The 16,737-nt window shown below is 34.5% G+C and overlaps 1 protein-coding gene across 2 annotated transcripts in view; it reads left to right on the top strand.

The window, feature by feature from the left end:
- Magi2 (membrane associated guanylate kinase, WW and PDZ domain containing 2) overlaps positions 1-16,737 on the top strand; it is a 1,283,934-nt gene that overhangs the window by 966,081 nt on the left and 301,116 nt on the right. The window lies entirely within an intron of this gene.

Below are 16,737 nucleotides of genomic sequence, written 5' to 3'. Positions count from 1 at the left end.
TTCCAGTCATCATACTTCCTACCGAGTTTTATTAATTCTCTTCCATATTTCAAATAGTTCCAGTAAACTTTGTTCTTCTAATAATTACGAGGTAAATATACCAGTGATTTTTACCTGCTGCACACTCTATATATGGACTCAAGTTCCTTCATCCATAAAGTCCTGTTGCTACCATTAGAATTGATGATGATGATGATGATGATGATGATGAAGACAACAGCAACAGCAGAGCAATAGCAATATTAGTGGTAATAATCATAGTGGCACCTACTATTGATTCAGTGCCAAGAACATCAGGCACTCTACATTTCTATTCTTTACATCATGCAGAATTAAAAAAAAAAAAACTGAGGCTATTCATGGAAACCCAACATTCAAATAAGACTTGTTTGACATCAAAGCCCATAATAATTTTCTCCAATATATTTACTTAAATACTTAACTTGAATTTAATTTAATGCTAGTATAGCCAGGTTGCTATTTGCAAGCTACAACTTAGAAAATATTATTTTAGTATTACATAACTAATCTTATTTTGCTTTGGAATCTTCATTGCTCTCTGTGTAGGTAAAGAAAACTTGCCAACTAAAGATTTATCTATTATCTTTAGTTTAAAACAGCATTATGAGGAGGGGGCCCACAGTTTGGGTTCTCTATCAGCCTTTTCCCCAGTGAGTCTCTCTGCTCTTCCATCCACTATGGTAAGCGTGGCAATGAGGGTGGGTCTGTGCTCTGCCTGTGTTTTCTGCTTTTGCTGGTTGATGCTGCAATATGACTTACACTTGTTTGAGTCATGGTCTTTGCCTTTAGCCTAGAGTTATGAGGACTGAGTTATGAGGATTCCACACCCTGCATCCTATCTCTTCCAGGGCTTTGCACCTCCAGATATTACCCCAACCAAGGTATGTGGAGGTCACAAACCAATTCCTCACTCTTTTTCTTTATACCCCTATCTGAACAGATATAAATCTCTTAATAAATGATTGGTTAAATAGAAAAGCCACACACAAGGAAATATTAAAAAACAAATTAATATGTTTTTAAAAACTTTGTCACTGATTATAATAAATACATTAGTCTAAATGCCCTGTGTGTATAAGAATCAATCCTGAAAATGCAAACACAGAATGATATGAGGCCAAATTTTAAATGTAGCTTAAGGTCTTGACCCAATAATTGCATCAATTATTAATAACTTAGCGATGGTCTGTGTACAAATCAATATTTTCAGTGCTTTTGTCTTCCAAAGGTCCTCACAAGTAAAACTGTGATTCCCTATCTCAGAGCACAGGACCCTCCTAAGCTCTCTGCTTGCTTTGTCTGTCTTGTATCACTGCTGTTGAAGAGTTTGAAGTTTACTTTATTCTCCTGAAGTTGCTGAGTCTCGCATCAACTGTCACAGCTCAGTATGATGCATACACAGTCCAGTTGTTGCCACAGGTACAAATCACTGCTCCATTTGGGCCTTTAACATTTCCTGCAAGCCTGGCATGTAAGTGAGACAAGCCTACAGGGCAGCTTCATTTGCAGGTTTGGCTGGCTCTTTCCATGCCAGGGAAAGAAGCTGACACAGACTCTGACAGCTCTCCATGGGTAGTATTTTCCATCAGGTGAGGTGCTCTCCAAGAGTTTTTCCAGTGTTTTTAGGCATTGGGATACCTTGTAGGCACAGCAGGCAGTGTGTTTTCTATTCTACGTCCCTTTATATTTGACTTGCTGTGGGGAACATTAGGAGATCTCACCTGCAGCTTTTTTCCGTATTCCTTTGTTTCCTTCTACCGTGAAGCAAAGCAGTAATGCTGTGCACGCTGTTAATTCCAAATCCTCTAATTTTCTTACATTACTCTATCATTTCCTCACTACTGTATTTTATAGTTTTTTTAAAAGGGAGTTTGTTTTGCATTAGGAAAATATTGCATTTCCCTATTCCTGACATCTAATCTTGTCCTTCCATCTGAAAACTCTACAAAGGTGGACAGACATGAATAGGTAAGGATTCATAGAAGTCACAGTGACCAGATTTTTGGAATAGATATTCTGCCATCTGTTTATGCTGAGTGTTACTATTGGAAAGAAGTGCTCTGATTGTGGATCAGGAAATTCAGAATTTGTATTGAAATTGTACCACTTCCCTCTTTGAACAAATACCATATTTAAAGTGAATGCTTTATATGAAGACAGACATCAGTATACTGTGTATCAGTAGACATTTTGTTGCTTTTTATAGGGCTGGTATTATGAGATTCAAGATGAATTAGGGTTGGAGTTGGAGCTGGAGTTCAGTAGTAAAGTGCTTGCCTACTACATATGAGGCACTGGGTTCAAACCTCAAAACCACATAAAAAATAAATAAATAAGATAAAAGTACTATGTTCATGTACAACTAAAAATATTTTTAAAAAGATTAATTATAATATAATGAAAGGTATAATTATTACCCATTAACACTCCTCAAATTCAAATAGGGTAGTGTCCCATAAAGTCGCCTTCACTACCACATTGTGTTGCCGAGATAAAAAGAATCATGATTCCTGTATCTCCACAAGACAATCCAGCTCAAATAATCTGGACAGGAAATTTATTTGGTAAAGAACATTTGAACAACCCTCCCCCCCCCCATACACATCTACCTATATAATTAAGTTTTAATTGTTGGATTGGGATATTATTGTCATTAAATTTTAATGGGCAGCAACAATGCCTTCGATTAATACCAAATAGGGAATTGGAAATCTCATTGTTACAGTTACACAGTAAATAACCTCCTTGGCTCATGTCATGGGAAAAGCACTTCCCTGTCTTTTCTCTCAACTCAAATTACCTTTGACATCTTGTGATTTGTCTGTGATAAACATTGCTGAAACTACAGATTATCTCCTCCTTGAACAATTATTTAACAGGGCAGTGTGAGCTTGGTCAGGCTGTTCTTCCTATTAATGTTTTTAAAAGGATTCTGCAGCACTAACTGAAAATATAGATGATCTTTCTTTCCCTGTCCAAATGATAATGAAATTAGTATTTTATTGATTTTTCTTTTCAGGCATCCTTTTCAGAAGTGGATATGGATTACTTCTTTGTTCTGACAGAAAGTCACAGACTTCTGTTGACCAAAAGTAGAGAATCTATGACAACCCCACATCACCCCAATTTGACAATTACCCAGCTTATCTATAAAGCATGAAAGTCTCTTAGGACCCACGAGTTTCATGGGAAAAGTAACATTGTTACCATTTAGTTGCATGTTAACATTGTCATGAGGCTGCTTATGCCCAGTATTGTGGAAGATGCTTCAAATAGCATCATCATAGATTTTGCTAATTTTATCTGCAAATTTTAGTTAGCAGCCCTAGGTTCGTGCTTAGTCTGATTCATTTCACTAGTCTAAGTGGCATTTTAATTTAACAATACTCTGTGGCGGCATATTAAGTAGAAAATGAAATTAGGCCATGTTCTTAGTAGGATTCAGTTAATCTAAAATAAGAAACTAAGGTAAGTTTTAAATTTTATTTTTCCAAACCCTTACAGTATTGAGGTTAGATATTTCGCTGTTCCCACAGACTTAAACTGTAGGATTTTCTTGTATATATTCCAATCAATCAAATTTTAAAAAACTGCTTTACTAGAAATGATATCCATTATGTGAAATCACCTCAGAATTCCCAGTTGACAAATGTATTGCTGACTGATTGCATTAGGATTATTTAAAACAATTGTAATGAATTATATCCATGAAATGTAAATCTATGATTCTAAGCACTTCAAAAATCACCTCAGGGTTTAGATAGAGTACAGTATGCATGTACTTTTGCTGGTAGCATATATCCTAAATTGTAACTTATTAATAATTAGTAAAATTATTTTTTAGTGGCTGACTCTGTCTGAAACCATCCAATTTGTGGATATTGTGACTTGCCACTGTACCTCTCAGAGCCTAGTATAGTGCCTAGCTTTAGTAAACTATCAATAAATTTGTCTTGTTTATCACAAAAAAATTGATCACATAGAGGAGAATGGTGGTAACCAGAGAAGGTATAGGGTGAAGGTATAGGGAAAGATTGATGAACAGGTACTAAGTAATAGTTAGCGGAAAAAAATTCTAGTGTTTTATGACATATTAGGGTGACTGTAGATAATGATAATATATAATTTATTTTTTTAAAGATAGAAGACATGACTTTTTATGTTTGTACCCAAAAGAAATGATAAATGTTTTAGAAGAGAAGTTTACTATAATTTAAACAGTACTCAGTGTATGCATGTATCAGAATATCACATGGTATCCCATGAATATTTATAGTTTCATATATCAGGTAAAAAAATAAAAGTATTCCCTGAACACAAAAATAGGTCTCACAGCTCTTATGTTATAAGAGATATGTTAAGTAATGCCATAGTAATGAATTGCAAATTTCACTTAAACTACTATATACTAGAACACTTTGAACCACAAAACGACAGGATAGCCTATGAGAAGCCAATCATCTAGGAGGTCATAAAAAGAAAGCAGCAATCACAATTACCAGCAAAAGCCAGAAAAAACAAGGCCGTTTTCCTCAGCTGTTCTCCTAAACATTAAAATCCTTCTTTTGATATAGCACAGTGGAGAATTAAAGTTTTTGTTTTCTTTCCTTGTCCCATATCCACGTTTTCATCTTGATTCCCTGGAAAATGGTGGCCAAATTCCTAACTCTGTCATTATTTATCATCTTCAGTGGAGTCAATAATTAAAATACAGATGCAATCCCCTGTGGAAGAGCATGTGATGAGCTATTTAGCACCCAGTCCTTGTGTCCCTCTGACCTTTCCAGTTGTGGTTGCTTTATCTACTTAATAGCCTGTAGACTAGACTGACGTCCCTATAGAGGAAAACGGTACAGCTTACAAGGAGGAGGGCCATGGATGTCCAATCTCCTAAGTGCACCTGACATCTCCCCTGTGCTTTCCTACTTGTGAGCCTCTAGGCTGTGATTCACCTACCACTTTATCTGTAAACAGAACTTTGCAACCTGAAGCCAAAATGCCATCCCTGATCCCTGAAAGGCAGCAGCATGAATGGAGCCCTGTGCAGAAGTACATGTTTATGGTCTTGGGGCTTTGGGAAGGGGTGGGGGGGTCTCCTGCTCAAATGCTTTTATGCCTTATACTCCAATGACCATTTGCTTTGGTAGTTCTGAGATTCTGTTAGGATAATCTAGAATGGTGCATTCCCAGAATCAATCAAGTCCACTTCTGCAGCCCCATGATGCCCAAATGATGATCTTTTCACAGAAGGCTCAGATATCAGCTCTCCATGTAGCTGTCAGCTGAAGAAGAGGTATCAACTAGGGAGAATTTCACCAGTCCTGTGCTCTCCAGAGGCCAGTGCCTTTCCCTCAGAGATACTAAATCCACGTGTGGCCTGAGGTCTAAATTAGTGGTTTCCCCACCCCATGCTCTTGAAGCTTTATTACTACATCTTTTTTTCATGAGGATCCTAAATTCTAGACCCCCAGGGTTTCTTAGTGCAGAAGCCATAAGAATAGCATAAATTAGCCTCAAGCTCCAGAAACTAGACCCTGATGCTCACTGTTGGGAAAGCATAACAAATTGTGCATCCTTATAAATATGGTTATTCCCCTTTTGAACCACACTGATATTTTTTTTCAATGTTTTACCTTCTGGGTGTCTGTATAATGAAACCCTCGTCTGAGAATCTATAATTTCATTAATACTTGATATTTTTTCTGAGTTGTTGTCAATTTTGTATACCATTAGGCTCATTGACTTTTTTCATTTTTTATTTAGTTTTATTTTTAATAAGAGAACATGAACCTTATGTAGCAACAAAAAGTTATACTCAAAGAAATCTCATTTTCTCTCCTGTTTCTCCTACTCTACCATTCATACCACTTCTTAAGTTGGAATAGCACATTTAACTTCTGATTTTCTTACTTGTGTTCCTTTTTTCAAAAAATAAAAAGGTGCATGAATGTTTTTGTTTTATAATATATCCCACTAATAACTCTAAATCAGATTAAAGAGATTTTAGTCATAAATTTTACAGCTATATAGTACAACACTATGCAAGCACACCACGTTTGTGTAACCAATCATCTCTGGTTGGGAATTTAGATTGTTTCCATGATTTACTATAAAATAATGCTGCAATAAATAACCTTGTGCACTTGCTTTTTGGTATCTTTGAAAAATGAACTTTAGAGAAATTTCTCAGATAAGAGATCGCTGAATCAACAGATATTGCCCAGCTCCCCTCAATGGAAGTTGTATCACATCGTCCATTCACCAGCAATGAATGAGGGACCCTGTCTCCCCACAAACTTGTCAAAGACTGTGTTGTCACGTTTTGGAATTTTGGTGAATCTCATACATGCAGAATGGTGTACTGATATGATGTTAATTTGCATTATCTGATGATGAGGGATATTGAGCCTCTTTTCATGTTTAAGGGTCATTAGAGTATGCTCTGTGTGAGCTGTATGTTCTTGGCTGTGATATGATAATATATGAACTCCTTGCTCTTAACTTCCTCCTCAAAGCATGGTCTTAGAACCGAGAATTTCTCTTCCTCAGTATACTCTACTCTTTCCCTGCCTTTCTGTCTGGAGCAGGCCATAAAGAAATTCCCTGACTTCCCTTTTCTGATAGTGGATACTAAGAACCCCATTTCAAAAGGGGTCTTGTCCCATACTTGCAAGGAATGCTGCACAGAGAGGCCAAGAAGAATCTGTTGAGATAGACCTTGTTGGATCTCCCCATTCAGTCTGTTAGCATCAGGTCATACCCATCCTGTCCAGTCACATTTCAACACTATTGTCCATGTTTCAGTTATGGCTCTGCAATGCAGGCTCCATAAAAGTCCAAAAGGACAGTTTCAGAGAGCTCTTGGATAGGTGAGTACAATAGATTCCTGGAGGCCAATGTGCCTGGAGAAGGCATGGAAACTACATGCCCCTTTCCTCCTGCTTCACCCTCCTGCAGCTGTTCATCTGTATCTTTTGTAATATCTTTATAATAAACCAGTAAATGTAAGTTAGTATTTGCCTGAGTTCTGTGAGCTGCTCTAGCAAATTAGTCGAACCTGAGGAGAGGGTAGTAGGAAGCCCAATTTATAGCCAGGAGGTCAGAAGTTCAGGTAAAATAAACTGGGGCTTCAGGAATGGCATCTGAACAGGATGAAGGTGGCAATCTTGGGGTCTGAGCCTTCCACCTGTGGGGTCAGACACTTTCTCCAGGCAGTGTCAGAAGAGATATGAATTGAGGACATGCAGCTAGTATCTGCTGCTACAGAGCTGCTTGCTTGGTGCATAGGGAAAACCCACACACATGTGTGTCAGAAGTGGTCTGTGCTATTGGATACAGTAGGAGAAACTGAGTTTGAGGTTTGCTTTTCCCTTTATAATATCAGACTGAATTTTGCACGTTTTTCTACTAGGCTTTTAGTCTTTTTTCCCCTTTAAATTTTAAAGTTCTGTAATACAGAAAGTAACCCTTTATTAATGATAAATACCTGTATAAATATATGATAATATGCATTCAAATATTTTCTCCCAGCTTATCATTTACCTCTTAATAGTATTATAATATCAAGGTATTTATGTAGTCAAAATTGTCAAGTTTGTTTTGTAATATGAAAGTCTTTCCTTCTACCCAGGTTAAAAAGGTATTTATTCCTAGTACTCATGTTATTTTATTTCTTTTTATGGCAAATTGACTAAAAATCTGTCTTTTTAAGCTTTCTATCTTCACTGGGGCCAGTTTTCATAATTTTTTTTCTAAAAAATTATCCACTATCCACTGCATTTAGGTTTTAAATTTCTTTAGCATAAGTTTGTCCACATTATTGTTATTATTTTTGTGATTATCTCCCTTGTAGCACTTCTGCTTTGCTCTCTAGGCCTTATCTCTTCAGCTAGTGTTTGTTCTGCTGATTCTAAAAAAAAATCCGAATTTTTATTACTTTTTTTTCTATTTTCAACCATATTAGTTTTTACTTTTGTAATTTGTATTCTGTGTGTGTGTGTGCGCGCGCACATGTGCATGCACTTTCATATTTCACGAGGGCTCCTTTTTTGTCCTTTTTATAACTTTTTAAATTAACAGCATTTATTCTGTACAATATAATATTCTGAAGTACAAACATGTATTGTGGAATGGTTAAATCTAGCCAATTAGCAAATTCATTACCCACACAACTATCATTTTTGTGGTTAGATCACATAATAGCCACTCTCTTTACAGTTAAGAGGAGTAAATATCAAGAGATCTATTGTATATGAAGGTGACTAGTTAGTGAAGATATACTGTATTCATTGTGTGGCTTTAAAATTAGGAATTTCCATAAATTATTTCTATTTTTTAATATGCATATTGTACAATTTCCTCTGATCACGGTTGTCATTTTATCCTACAAATTTTGCTCTTTAATATTTTCATTCTCACTGAAATCTGTAATTTTAGTGTACCTTTCCTGTTTGATTAAGGGTTATTTATAGGCTCTAATTTCTAAGTAAAAGTTTCTTTGATTCATATTTTGATATTAATGTATATTTTTATTTCATTGTATTCAGAGACTATTGTTTGTATTAGTTCTGCTTTGGGGAACATAAGACTTATTATAATACAATGTATAGTTTTGAAGAATATTACATGTCTCTGTTATTGGAGTACAAAACTAGTGAGAAAGAGAGATGGGGAAAAAGAAGGGGCTAAGAGCCAGAAGATCTGCCTAATTAATTATATAGTTTAGTTCTTCTATATCTGTAATTTTGTCAATTCAATATGTCTTAGACTGAGAGCAAAGTGCTAGTTATTCATGTATTTCTTGTTGCTACCCTTGTAGTTAGTGTTTTATGAGGTGGATTGTGGTTTTGGGTACATAATTATCAATATCTTATGTTTTTCTTCTGAACTGTGACCTGTTATAATGTGGGCTTCATTGTCATACTTAATGCTTTGGATTTGAATTCTTCAATCTGATAGTGAGATGGTAACCCCTGGATTTTACTTTTTTCTATTTGTCTGGCATATCTTTGACCAACCCTTTCTTTATTAGCCTCCTCTCTAAATCCCTTTATTTAAGTATGTATCTTTTTTTATAACATGGAGTCACATTTTTCTATATAAGTTATTAAAAACTCTGAACAAGAAAGCTAAATTTCATGCATTTCTGCTTAATTTTAATTTTCACATTTTATATTTATTGACCATTTTGTATTATATTGACTATTTCTCTATTTTCTTGTTTCTTTCTATTGGTATTTAGAGTGATTTGTATTCTAATGTTTGCCTTTATATTAGATATCTTCTATAAGACGCCCCACTCAAGTTTTCAGGTGTAAATGATATTCTGTGGCTCCCATCTGTTCCCTTAGGCATCCATCAATGAGGCCATTGGTCATTCTACTTTCGTTTTTCTCTTCCCTTTGTTAATTGCATTATGTCTGTATTTTTGAAACCTATTACTTTACATATTATTTCCTACCATCATTCTTACCTTTGTTCTTAACTTAGATCTATAATTAAATGTGTTGAATGATTGTATTAGTCCTTTCCTCAAGTCATCTCTTGATTGAAGTAGTTTGGTTTATTTAAGAAGAGAATTTTAGTGCAGTAAACTGCTTGTCTGGTGTGAGAAACAGAGAAAGAGGGAGAAAGAGGGAGATTGTGTGTTAATACTTGAAGAAAGCTTGGCTGGATATAAAGTTGGCTTGTACTTTTTTCTTTGAGATTTATTTAAAATCTATTTCACTGCTGTCTAAATAAATGTGTACTGTTTCTAAGATCTGGTGTCAAGTTGACTTTTTCCATTTTAATAAAATTATTCTTTAGTCACTTTTTTACCTATCATTTTAAGTCTAATGCTTTTTGTATTTTGGAATTGGCTATTCTAAGACACTTATCTGGGTACATGGAGAATCTTTTCAATATGTAGATGTAGTTTTCCTCCTTCTGTAAATTTTTCTTGGATCACAGTTTCAAGTATTAGTTCTGTTGGGTTCTTTTCCTTCTTTGTCTTGTATTCCAATTATACATACACTGGATTCTCTTTGCCTGTCCTCTATATTAATGACTTCTCTCTGACACATTTAAAGTTTTTGCGCATTTCATTTGTGTTTTCTTGACTCTTCCTGTGTCTTTTCTCAGGGGTTCTTACTGTTTTCATCTGAAACTTTTCTCTCTTGTGTGTTTTCTAATTTAGTTATTTCACACATTTAAAAAAAAAAAAAAATTATTTCACCATTTTGGTCTACTCTCCTTTTCTGTCCTTTATCTGTCTCAGTTCAGAACTTTTAATATCTGATTCAAAGTATTATTTTATATTTATGAATACTTGTTTCAGGATATCTATATGTTTCATTATAATTTTCTTATTTATGTTTTGATTTTGTCTTATCTTGAAAGAAGATAGCAAATTTTCATCATCGGTATTGTTTCATCTCTCATTTTCTGATTTCTTCTTAGAGTAACTTTGTATGACTATCATCTGCTATTTTCTGTTCATTTTGAAATGTCTTTTGTTCCTACACCAGCAATAAAAGTTTCATATAAGCAAAAGTAAAGGAACTCTGTGACTACTACATTTTTTTAAGAAATTTATAAACAGACTCTTCTGATGTTTTGGTGAGGTGTCAATTCCTTAGAAGATGATACCATTTTTATCCAGGGAGAGTAGTTGGTATGTTTTATAACCTTACAATTAATCTTTTTTAAATTTCTGTAGATACCGACTTTGCCTTTATAACCAAGGCTGCAAGGGCCATCTTCTCCATTGACCTCACTTTCCATTTTCTGCAACAGAGCCTTCTTCCTGAGACCTCTGTCTCTCATTCTAAACTTCTAAACTCCTTCTTGTAACCCCTTGATAGCTATGTTCTGGGTCTGCCATCAGTATTTTCCTGATCGGGATGGTAATTTATCTTTCTGAGGATGGTTTTGTCTATTTTCCCACCTCACTTCACCCACAGGCTCCTGACCCCCTCTCCTTTTTGTCACTCTCCATTCTGCCACCAGTAGGCTTTGTTAAATTGGGACCTTTATGTTCCTCATGTACACATATCTCTTAAAGCTCACAGTATTTTATTTCTCCTGATTATGTTGTAGGTGTAGGTCCTGGGTGGCTTTATTTCACTCATTAAATATTTATAATTTTGAAAGGGTAAGTACAGAGGTCAACATTAGATCCCAGCCTTTGCCCTATAGAAGCACAGAATGTTTCAGTAAGCATTTTTAAGTGAATGATGATGACAAATAGACAGAGAGCTGTATGTATTAATACACTTAAAGGAGAGAAGAGCAAACTGGAAATGTATAATTCAAAGTCCTTGCTTAGCATATAGTTGATTCCCAAATCTTTCTTTACAGCTAGACCTCTCCAGAAATCTAGAAATAGACAAATACTCCCCGGGTTCATCATTCTTTGGCCTGCTAATGCAGCTTGCACACTTAGACCAAATGTGACCCTTACTGAATCTTTACCAGAAAATGCCCTTTCTTGTGCCAAGCTATCCTGCTGCCACTTCTTGTCACCATTTCAGATTCATCTGTCATATTTATGTTAGCATTGCAAAAGTTCACTTCTATTGAAGTCAGAAAGTTAGCATTTACATAAACTATTAACTAATCTACAAATCTTATTCGAATTTTTGAAAAGTTCTCCCTTTTCTGGTCCAGGATCCAATCCATTATCCCAACTACATTTAGTCATTATGTCTCCATAGTTCTCCACTCTGACAGTTCTTCAGTCTGTCTTTCTCTTGAATGACTTTGACACCTCACAAGAGTACTAGTCTTTTGTTTTAGATTGTCAAATGAAGAAAATGAAGTTATTTATTTTTGGCAAGAACACTACAGAAGTAGATCTGTATTCTTTTCATCATGTGATATCACAATATTGATATTTTTTCTTACCAATGTTAACCATGGATCATCTAATATTGTAGATATTATTTTTGAAGCATTAGATCATTTAGAAGAGTAAGGAGTATCTATTTTGATGCCATCAGAGTATGTTTTTTCTTTATCTTAAAAGCTATTTTTCTTACAATAAAGATATTTGTGGTACCTCTCATCCATAGCTCTTTGTGTGACTGGGTGACTCTGCATCTAACAGAGGAACTTAGTCCCTGGGCCTTGCCTGAGTGAACTCTTGCCCTGGGGGCAGCCAGCACATTGACTGATCAGATTAAATAATTTGGATCTATTTGAAGAAAATAACTAGATCAATAAATTCTGTGAGAAGATGGGATATAGAATTGGAAAACAGAGACCAAAGTAATGATAGTAGTGATTAAGATAGAAAGTAACAGAGCAAGGTGGGTAGTGGCCATTTGAAGACATGCAAGATAAACAAGCAGAGATAGCCAATCAGTAGATGCAAAGGAATAATATTCACAGTAGGTAGGAGTTGAGCGAAAAAGACAAAGATATACAGAGAACATAGTACAAAAAACAGACAAAAGAATCTTTCCCAGCTACCCTGCGATATCAAGTTCTAGGCTTCCTATACTGTCCAGTATTTAAGTGTCATTTTCATAAGGAATACTATTTGTATTTCTACAAATTTCCCATTTATGCCTGAAAACTGCTTTTCTGTAATGAAAATAAACCTAACTAAAAATGAAATAGAAGTAAAATTTGGTTAATAAAAAATAGAGCATGTGGCTGTGGCCAAATCCATGCAGAACTGAATGCCCATTTAATCTTTTGATTCTATTCCCATTTTACAAAGCTGATATGACTGACTACAGATTAATCTAGACATTTACACAGACTTCTGCAGGGTAGATAAATCTAATCACTGAGTTTGCTACATGGTTCCATGGCCTGAAGAAAATCCCAATTAAAACAGTCCTTAATGCAGCATTAACCTTGCTGATCTCAAGTGTTTATTTTTCCCTGTTGTGCAGTGTATGTTATTCTTTTATCAGTGTGACCTTAATCATCTGCAGATTTGTGAGGTATTGTTGAATACAGTATTCTAAATAACCCAAGACCCAAGAGCTCCAAGCTACATGCTCCCCTGATTGGGTAAATAGTACAATAATGGAAGTTCATTGTCTCATTTGTTAGCTTAATTTAAAGAAGCAGCAGTGGGTTTTTAAAGCTAGTTCAATTTTTTAAAAAACATATTTTTCACAGTGATAGCTAATTCTTAATTTTTCATCATGTTGAAGATGATGAATTCTTAACATTTCATTATGTAAGTTTATAATCTTAAAAAGTTTATCATATTATATTTTTATGAGCAAAGAAAAACATGCCAATGTTGTAAGTTTTTATTAGCATTCTAGATGTTTCTTTACAATGAAACGAAAAAAATCTCAATCAATGGGTATCAAGTTACACTTACATAGGAGTGAAAAGTTCTAATGTGCTATTGCATAGTAAGGGGACTATGTGACATTTATGTACTGTACAATTTTTAAAATTAGAAGAAAGAATTTTGAAAGGTTTTATCCTAAGAAATATTTGAGGAGATGTGGCATACAGTATACATGTACTGAAACATCACATAGTAATCCATTAATAGGTATAATTTTATGATCAGTTAAATGAATTTTAAGTTTCTTCTTTGCTTATTACAGATAAAAGAAAAATATATTAAGGGAACACACACAAACACACATATGCACATACACTAACACTTACATACATACACATTCATATGTACCTGCACATAGCTTTTTGAACATGAGTTGTCAAATATATTTTTCTGTTATGGATATTTTGATACTTTCTCCTATCAATCCTTGAAAATATTTAAATTGAAACAAACAACAGCTGTTTATAATAGAAAATTAAAGCTATAGTGTATCATTGTGTCTTAGAGTGTGAATCAAAAACCACTAAAAGCACACACAGTGGCACACATGTGTAGTCCCAGTGGCTTGAGAAACTGAGACAGGAGAATCTCAGATTCAAAGTCAGCTTCATCAAAAGCAAGGCACTAAGCAAGTCAATGAGACCCTGTCTCTAAATAAAATACAAAATAGTGCTGGAGATGTGGCTCAGCAATTAAGTACTCCTGAGTTCAATCCCCAGTACCAATTTAAAAAAAAAAAAAGTTTGTCTTAAAGTTTAAGTGTTCGTAATATATAATTTTATTTTAATGTGAAGTTAATAGTTTACTTTGGAAATAGGAAGAAAACAGACAGACAAAACATGTTGGTATCTTATGAAAAGCAAAACAGATTCCCCTAAATTCTGCTGAGGTCTTCATGATGGCAAGTGAGAAAGTATATAGTAAGTACCTATGGCATTGTAAATCTGGCAAAAATCATCAAAAAGTTCTGCACTTCTGTTATAATTTGCTTAAAACTAGTTAATCTACTCAAAAAAATGAGAGCCAAAGATAGAGAAATAAATGAAGAAATAATGGATATCATAATAGATAATTTTTTAATATTTATTTTTTAGTTTTCAGTGGACACAATATCTTTATTTTTATTTTAATGTGGTGTTGAGGATCGAACCCGGCACCCTGCGCATGCCAGGCAAGCACACTAACCCTTGAGCCACATCCCTAGCCCATAATAGATAATTTTAAAAATTGATCATGTAATTCTTGATGACGCTGACATTAGGAAGCATACTATGGGATGGAGATGTGGCTCAGTGGTAGAGTTTGCCTAGCATACACAAAGGCCCTAGGTTTGATTCCTAGTACCACAAAGAAAAGAGAAAAAAAAAGTACTATATCCATAAGTTAACAACACTAGACTTTTACTCTTTATGCTATTTAATATTATTTTCATATGATATTGTATTTATGAGATAACATTAAACTTTTTATAAAAGTTTGTATCCATGTGTTGAGCCCTATACATAACAAATATCCATAATTTCCATTGCTATCTTTTATATATTCTTTCACTTTAGCTGCTTGGAAAAGGCATTCAGTAGGTATAGTCAAATTTATTATTTTTATTAGCCAAATATTCATAGTTTAGGGGATTTGGTGAAAAGCAATTAGATGGTTATTCTCCTTAATGTGAATTATTTTTATAATGTGTTAAACAGACGATCTGAATTGCTGGAGTCAGAGTACAGGGAATTCAAATCCTGAGTAATTAGGATAAAATGATGTAGGACATGGAAAGTTCATCAGTAACCAAACCATTATCAATACTCAGTTAAAGGTTTGTTCCCATGATCATTCTGAAAGACAGACTTCTTTAGGTATTCTACATTGGTGTTACAGGTTTTTTAAGGTATACCTTTTAATGAATCACATGGTTAGCTGTAGAAATACTCATATGTTCATTTATAAGGTACTTGTCCAACTCTGCTTGGAATGTTACAGAACAGAAAGCAGTTGCACCATGTGAACTTACTAAAAATCACACAATATTCTGAATTCTATAACCTATATGTCCCTAAAAGTTTTGGATGAGGAATTCTGAATCTGTATTCAAAAATTAATGTTACAGAGAAACAAAAATCATTTGTACACACACTCAGTGAGACTATAAATTTGTACTCTTGTGAGTGGGAAGTTGGCAGTCTGGCGACGCATATCAAAAGCCATGAAAAGGTATATATATGCTCTTTAATCCAAAATTCTACCTCTTGGAGTTTGTCACTACTAAATTATTAGGAAAATAATAAGAGGTTTAGGTTTTAGTGTGTCTGACATAGATGATACACACAGACAAAAACTAGAAAGTCCCAGATGGTCAATACTAGAAGACCATGGAATTACACAGACTCTAGACATATCACAGACTACTACTGCACACACAAAAGTGATATTGTGCAGCAAGCATTCATTCACATTGAAAGATGGCGCTCAATGTTCTGCCAAGTAGAAATACAGGCTACAAAAATAATATCCCTTTCAAAATTATTTGCATAAAAAACTATTTGAAAGATATTCACAAAAATATGAACAGTAGTTATCTCTGGATGGCAGGATTGCATGTAATTCTAATTTCTATTACTGTGCTTTGTCTATGGTGACATGTGTTACTACAGTAATAATAAAACTTTTAAATTTCACTTGTAAATATACTACTTAATCATGTCAGTGTATTTTAGTTTTCAAATTATACATGTGTAAATTAATATCTATCAAAAAATATGACATTCTTCATATTTGTCAGTTAATCATACAGGCTCAGTGTATGTGAAAAACAGTATCATGAAGTAAAGCCTAGCTTTCAAACAGTACAGTTTTGCTTGTAGTAGCATTTATAGTACTGTGATATTTTCAATGTTTGTGTCTATTAAAATGAACCATGAAAAGTAGGAAATGTGAGCTATATATTGTCAAGGAAAGTATATTTACAATTTTAGACTTTCTTTTTAAAATATGCCCCAGAGAACATGCTGGCAGCATTCAAATCATGACCCATGTGGAGTGAACAGCAAGCTAACAGTCTAGAATAGTGGGATATCAATTGAGAATTTATAATGTCTTTGTTTCAGCCATCAGAAACAATTTGCTATGCTCAGAAATATATTTTGAAAATACAATCTTTATTCTGAAATGTGCCTTTAACAATACAAATAAATAATCTGTTTGCACTTTCAGAAAAGTGATTTGCTTTCTGTGTCGCCCTGGATGGTGATAATATGATGACGTGCCATCCTACTGCTTGGCATAGAAAAAACAGCTAGACCCAGCAGTATATCTGCAGAGAAGAGAGCTCTGTATTTTATCTGCCAATTTTCAAATCGGTGCTTCTTATAGTCTCCACAATATGTGTCTGAAATTTGGTACTAACTCTGAATGTTTTA

This window comes from Marmota flaviventris, chromosome 1, assembly GCF_047511675.1.
Source record: "Marmota flaviventris isolate mMarFla1 chromosome 1, mMarFla1.hap1, whole genome shotgun sequence".
In the NCBI taxonomy this organism is placed as follows: Eukaryota; Metazoa; Chordata; class Mammalia; order Rodentia; family Sciuridae; genus Marmota; species Marmota flaviventris.
Note: the sequence above shows the minus strand (reverse complement) of the source record. Positions and strands in the feature narration are given on the sequence as shown.